Source organism: Thalassophryne amazonica, chromosome 2, assembly GCF_902500255.1.
Source record: "Thalassophryne amazonica chromosome 2, fThaAma1.1, whole genome shotgun sequence".
In the NCBI taxonomy this organism is placed as follows: Eukaryota; Metazoa; Chordata; class Actinopteri; order Batrachoidiformes; family Batrachoididae; genus Thalassophryne; species Thalassophryne amazonica.
In genome coordinates, this window is record NC_047104.1 from 36,178,915 (window position 1) to 36,186,688 (window position 7,774).

Here is a 7,774-nt window from a genome sequence, read left to right on the forward strand (position 1 = left end):
GGATTCAATGTTGTACATCGCTCTATCGTAAGGTGTGGCTGTGATAATAGCAAGGACATGCACGAAAGATGTCTTGCTGGGGACAAAAGGCTCATGTTTGTCTGCAACAGAAGTGCAGAGACTGCATGTGGAACTTTCAATGTCAGCTGATGGAATAGAACAACATTACTGCTACTTTGAACAGCCATAGAGGCTGCAACAACAGCCTGTACGCATTGGTGGTTCAGTGGTAGAATTCTCGCCTGCCATGCGAGAGGTCCCGGGTTCAACTCCCGGACGAGCCCCCAGTCAATGTTGGGTATTTTCTCCTCCAAACATTTTTAAAACCTTTAACAAGACAGAGTCAAGAAACACCAGTGAGACAGAAAGTCAAATTTTATGCGCGGAGTGCAGTCAGGCTGTACACCAAGGCTACACTAAAGTCTGGCCTGCTTTTCCGCTCTTTTTATTAAGAGACGCCCTCATCACATAAACAAAAAACTTGTCGTAAGGGTGGGGGTGATGACGCAAGACAAGTTTCTTCCCGTAACATAAACGCATACGTCAATAAGTGCAGCTGTAAGGAAGAACACTTTCTTTTACACAGGTCAGCACATCTCGTTCGTCTGTTGCAGTTATCAGCTGTTCTGCATCTGCCTGAAGTGTCCTGTCCTTCACACTAAGCACCACATCACAACAGTCAAAACGTTCTCTTACTCCCAGTCGTTAGAGGCTGCGAAAACAAAGTTATATTATAATAATAAGTGCATCCAGCCCTTCATTCCCAGCTCAGATTGACCCCAGAGTGCTAAAACAAAATTGAATTCTCAGGCTTGGTTAAGACAGGTGCAAAACAGCACAACACCGTTCTCATGAGAAAGAAGACAAAGCTAAAACAAGGTTGAATAACACGTACATTCTCAGGGTGAAGTGCAAAACAGCACAACACCGTTCTCATGAGAAAGAAGACAAATGTACAAATGTTTAACAGTGATAACATATATACAAAATCTTTAACACGTACATTCAGACAGAAAGCATGTCTGTGATTTAATAACCTGTCGTCTATACATATATAGTGTTAAAATGTTCTGTATATATTACAAACCTGCTAAATATACACTCATAGTGATTATAGGATGACTGCATATTAATTATCTGCTAATTATGCTTTCATCGTGATGATAGGATGTCTTTAAAATAATAACCCACACACACATACATATTCTCTGTCACTTTTTCACTGTTTCTTGTCTCAGGAGGGGCTGTGCACAATGGTTGAGCCTCACTTTAGTTTACGTGGTTGGGGCCAACTGTAATCCCCCTTTTACTTTCTTTTTGTTGTGTCTGTTTTCATTTGTAATCTAGTTTTTCAAGTACATCCCTCAGTTCTGCTGTCCATATGTACATCTGGGCTTTTCCTCACAGGTGGATTTTGACTCCATGCACCAGATGGGAAAATTGATTTTTGACTGCAAACAAAAAAGATGAGTCCATATTTTTATGCTCATCAACAGATGTTGGATTTCTTTTTTTCTGTGGAACCTGCAGATGTTTAATTTTGATTTTGACTGCAAGCAACAGACTGTGAATTACAGATTTGACTCCAAGCAACAGAAGGCAAATTAGAATTTTGCATGCAACAAAACAGATGGCAAATTAGAATGTTGACTGCAAGCAACAGATGGGAAATTTTAATTTTGACTGTAAGCAACAAACTGGAAAGTTGAATTTTGACTGCAAGCAACAAATGGTGAGTCCATATTTTTATGCTTATCAAGAGATGGTGAATTTGAATTTTGATAGCAAAAAACGGACAGTGACTTTAAATTATGATAGACATATCGTACATTCAGACAAAAAGCATGTCTGTGATTTAATAATCTGTAGTCTATACATATATAGTGATTAAATGTTCTCTATATTTTACAAACCTGCTAAATATGAGGTCTATTAGACAATAAACTGACCCTTTTATTTTTTTTTTAACTATATGGATTTGAATGACATGCGATTACACCAATCATGCTTGAACCCTTGTGCACATGCATGAGTTTTTTCACGCGTGTCATTGAGGTCTTTTCCCTGTGGGCAGGCCTTGAGTGAGATGTGGTCCCGCCCTCTTGGCTGAATTCCTTTGTTTCACTTGCTGCTCAAGACGGCGCGTGTTGCTTTATCAACATTTTTTCTGTACCTGTGAGGAATATCTGAGTGGACACTATTCGAGAAATTAAGCTGGTTTTCGGTGAAAAGTTTAACGGCTGATAAGAGATTATGGGGTGTTTCTGTCGGTGTAAGGACTTCCCACGGACCGGGACGTCGTGCAGCGCTTCCATGCGCCGTCATCGGCCTGTTTCGACCTGAAAACATCCTAGTTTAAGGCTTAATTCACCCAGGACGTCGTGAGAGAACAGAGAAGATTCAGAAGAGGCCGGCATGAGGACTTTATGCGGAAATTCCACTGTTTAAGGACATTTTGTAATGAAAGATGTGCGCAAATTCGCTGAGTCATTTCCGTGACGACTCGGCAAATCTGTGTGCGCCGCGACAGGAAAAACACCTCCGTGTTGAAAACCATTTGTAAAATTCAGCCGGCTTCTGATGGCTTTCAACAAGTGAGTAACTGAGAAATTGTTTAACAGCTTGGGCATGTTCCAACTTGCCTGTTAAGGTTTCCAACGGAGGTGTTTTTCCTGTCGCGACCCCCCGCGGTCGGGTCCGGCCCGACATGCGACTCTGCCCGCACGTTCTTTCATTACAAAATGTCCGTTAACAATGGAATGTCCGAATAAACTCCTCATGCCGACTTCTTCTGAAAGTTCTCTGTTCTCTGACGACTTACTGGGTCAACAGAGCCTGAAATGTGGAAGTTTTCAACTTGAAACGGCCAGACGCTGCCGCCTCGAAGCGCAGATCGCCGTCAGGCACCGTGGGCCGTCCTTACGGCGACACTACCAGACCAAAATCTCTCATCAGCCGTTAAAATTTTTACCGAAAACCAGCTGAATTTATCGAATGGTGTCCACTCAGTTGTGCCTTACAGTTTTTGAAAAAAATTTTATCAAACAAAGCAGCAGTCTCTGAGCCATTCCTAAACAATGAAAAAACGACGAGAGGGTGGGCGACTCCTCACTCAGAGACTGCCCACAGGCGAATGACATAACCGACAGGCGTGAAAAAACTCTCGCATGCCCACGAGGGTTCAAGCATGTCTGATGTAATCACACGTGATTCAAATCCATATGGTTTTTGAAAAAAATAATAAGGTGGGATACTTTTCTAATAGACCTCGTATACACGCATAGTGATTATAGGATGTCTGCATATTATCTGCTAATTATGCTTTCATCGTGATGATAGGATGTCTTCAAAATAATAACCCATACACACATACATGTTCTCTGTCACTTTTTACTGTTTCTTGTCTCAGGAGGAGCTGTGCACAATGGTTGAGCCTCACTTTTGTTTGCGTGGTTGGGGCCAACTGTAATCCCCCTTTTACTTGCTTTATGTTGGGTCTGTTTTCATTTATCAAGTTTTTCAAGTACATCCCTCAGTTCTACTGTCCATATGTACATCAGTGTGACTTTTCCACGCAGGTGGATTTTGACTCCATGCACCAGATTGGATAATTGAATTTTGACTGCAAACAAAAAAAGATGAGTCCATGTTTTTATGCTCATCAACAGATGTTGCATTTCTTTTTTCTGTGGAACCTGCAGATGTTGAATTTGAATTTTGACTGCAAGCAACAGACTGTGAATTACAGTTTTGACTCCAAGCAACAGAAGGCAAATTAGAATTTTGCATGCAACAAAACAGACGGCAAATCAGAATGTTGACTGCAAGCAACAGACGGGAAATTTTAATATTGACTGCAAGCAACAAATGGGAAATTTGAATGCTGACTGCAAGCAACAAACGGCAAATTTGGATTTTGGCTGCAAGCAACAAACGGCAAATTTGGATTTTGGCTGCAAGCAACAAATGGCAAATTTGGATTTTGGCTGCAAGCAACAAATGACAAATTTGGATTTTGAGTGCAAGCAACAAACAGCAAATTTGGATTTTTACTGCAAGCAACAAACGGCAAATTTGAATTTTGGCTGCAATTAACAAACAGGAAAGTTGAATTTTGAGTGGAAGCAACAAATGGCAAATTTGTATTTTTACTGCAAGCAATAGATGGGAAATTTTAATTTTGTCTGCAAGCAACAAACAGGAAAGTTTAATTTTGAGTGTAAGCAACAAACGTCAAATTTGAATTTTGACTGCATGCAACAAATGGTGAGTCCATATTTTTATGCTTATCAGCAGATGGTGAATTTGAATTTTGATAGCAAGAAACGGACAGTGACTTTAAATTATGATAGATATATCGTACATTCAGACTGCAAATTCGCTTTTTAGTTGGCTCAAAATGGTTTCTGCAATGCACAGCCAAAATTTTGCATGCAACAGAGTGTGAATTATAGTTTTGACTTCAACCAACAGAAGGCAAATTAGAATTTTGCATGCAACGAAACAGAAGGTGAATTAGAATGTAGACTGCAAACAACAGACAGGAAATTTGAATATTTACTGCGAGCAACATACAAGAAATTTAAATTTTGACTGCAAGAAACAGATGGCAAATTTGGATTTTGACTGCAAGCAACAAATTATGTGTCGGACGCAGCCCGGAGAACCGACCAGCGTTTGAAGGACCCAGTATAAAATAAGCAGAGCACGGTACAAAGGATAACAAAATTTAATGACATAACAGTGACGTGCTAAATACAACAAATGAGTGCGCGGTCTGCGAGGTGGAGATGACGGTGTGCTCCCAGCAGCACTAACGGTCCGGAGCCAGAAACAGTTCGGACCCAAGGACCCCGCCGGCACCCCCCAGGTGGCCGCGACAAACCGAGTCTGTGAAAGAAGAAATCATCATGTGAGTCCACACTCCACACACAGAGACCGCTCAAAGGTGTACACAAACAGCAAACACTTCCTGGCTTAATCACTAATCAGCTTCCCACCCTGCAGGCATGGAACACCCCGTTCACATTACTCACTGCAGAGGAAGCTGATTAAACGACTAGCATAACAGCTCAATATAAGGTGTGAGGGACACCACATTTACTGACTGTACAAATGTTAGTCACAAAACCTGACGTACCTCAGGAAGTGTGCTGACGAGCATGAGACCTCACCCCCTCCTCTTTCACAGACCATGGCATCAAACCTGGACGTTCTCTGCATCCATAATGATGAGATGGCTCTCAAGACGACGATCTCACCCGTCTGGTCACAAGGTCGAGTCTCTGGCAAGTACACACTGTGTACTCCAGACTTAAATGCCACCATGCTCCAATCCGTGTAGATGCACCACAGCTGTGAGTCCTGACGAGCTGCACATGATCAGCCTCAGGTGATCAGGGTGAGGTCCTGATAACTCAGCCACACAGCCACTCAGTCCTAAACGCGTGCCACCTGGAAGGAAAAACAAAAGACAGAAACAGAAGACAGAAACAAAAAGCAGCCAGGCACCCCCAACTTTACAACAGCACCCCACCCTCACGGGAAGCCTCCCGGCGACCACACAAACCTGGCCCAGGAGACCATGGCTGGAAACCGTATCTGCATTCATCTTCCAACAGAATCTTCATCTGAGAGAACGGTTGACGTCTTCTCCTCTGACTGCATCTTTGCCCTTGTTTCTGTCAGTCAATTTGCACAGGTGTGGCCAGGAGTTCTTGAACCTGTGCGGTCAGCCTTTGTCCAACTATGTTCAAAGTCTGTGTAGTCATAAAACCAAAAAAACAAACACAAACAACCAAACTGTATTAATGTGTGACATGTGACTTTATTTTATTCACCAAACTATATTAATGTGTGTCATCTGACTTTATTTACCAAACTGTTTTAATCTGTGATATGTGAATTTACTTTATTCATCAAACTCTATTAATGTGTGACATGTGACTGTTCTTTATTCACCAAACTGTATTATTTTTTGACATGGCAACATTCTTTGTTCACCACAATGTATTAATGTCTGGCATGTGACTTTGCTTTATTCACCAAACTGTATTTATGTGTAACATGTTACTTCCTTTCTTCACCAAACTGTTTTTATATGTGACATGTGACTTTACCTCATTCACCAAACTGTATTTATGTGTGACATATGACTTTATCTTTTTCACCAAACTGTATTAATGTGTGACATATGACTTTATCTTTTTCACCAAACTGTATTAATGTGTGTCATGTGACTTTGCTTTATTCACCAAACTGTATTAATCTGTGATATGTGAATGTACTTTATTCACCACACTTTATTAATGTGTGACATATGACTTGACATTATTCAGCAAAGTGTATTTGTATGTGACATGTGACTTTACTTTATTCACCAAACTGAATTAATGTGTGACGTGTGACTTGCTTTCTTCACCAAACTGTTTTTATGTGTGACATGTGACTTTACCTTATTCACCAAACAGTATTAATGTGTGACATGTGACTTTACTTTATTCACCAAACTGTTTTAATGTGTGACACTTAACTGTTCTTTATTCACCAAACGGTATTAATGTTTGACATGTGACTGTACTTTATTCACCAAACTCTTTGTATGTGTGTCATGTGACTTTAATCCATTCACCAAATTGTATTAATGTGTGATCTGTGACTTTACTTTATTTACCAAACTGTTTTAATCTGTGATATGTGAATTTGCTTTATTCACCAAACTCTATTAATGTGTGACATGTGACTGTTCTTTATTCACCAAACTGTATTAATGTGTGACATGTGACTGTTCTTTATTCACCAAACTGTATTAATGTGTGACATGTGACTGTTCTTTATTCACCAAACTGTATTAATGTGTGACATTTGACTGTTCTTTATTCACCAAACTGCATTAATGTGTGACATGTGACTTTACTTTATTCACCAAACTGTATTCATGTGTGGCATGTGACTTCACCTTATTTACCAAACTGTATAAATGTGTGGCATTTCACTATGCTTTATTGCCCAAACTGTATTAATGTGTGACATGTGACTTTACTTTATTCACAAGACTGGATTAATGTGTGACATGTGACTTTATTCACAAGACTGGATTAATGTGACATGTGACTTTATTCACCAAACTGTATTAATGTGTGACATGTGACTGTTCTTTATTCACCAAAATGGATTAATGTGTGGCATGTGACTTTATTTTATTCACCAAAGTGTATTAATGTGTGGCACGTGATGTTATTTTATTCACCAAACTGTAATAATGTGTGACATGTGACTTTACTTTTTTTACCAAACAGTATTTATGTGTGCGATGTGTCTTCACTTATGTGACTTTGCTTTATTCACCATACGGTATTTATATGTGACATGTGACTTTCCTTTATTCACCAATCTGTATTTATATGTTACATGTGACATTACTTTATTCACGAAACTATATTGATATGTGACATGCGACTTTACTTTATTCACCAAACTGTATTAATGTGTGACATGTGACTGTTCTTTATAGACCAACTGGATTAATTTGTGACATTTGACTTTACTTTATTCATCAAACTCTTTTAATCTGACATGTGACTTTACTTTATTCACCAAACTGTATTAATGTGTGACATGTGACTTTTGTTGGGAAAGTGTAGTGACACGGACCCACAACAGGGGGCGCAAATGAACGGTCAATAGAGGAGCCAAAATATAACAATTTAATGTTGTGAATGTGCACAACGAACATACAATCACAGAATATCATAACAGTCAATACACAGAGGTG

General features: G+C 39.8%; 1 non-coding gene across 1 annotated transcript; it reads left to right on the forward strand.

Moving 5' to 3' along the window:
- The first annotated feature begins 212 nt into the window (after positions 1–212).
- On the forward strand, positions 213–283 carry trnag-gcc. Its single transcript has one exon. It is a non-coding gene; the product is annotated as a tRNA-Gly (tRNA).
- The last annotated feature ends 7,491 nt before the right edge of the window (positions 284–7,774 follow it).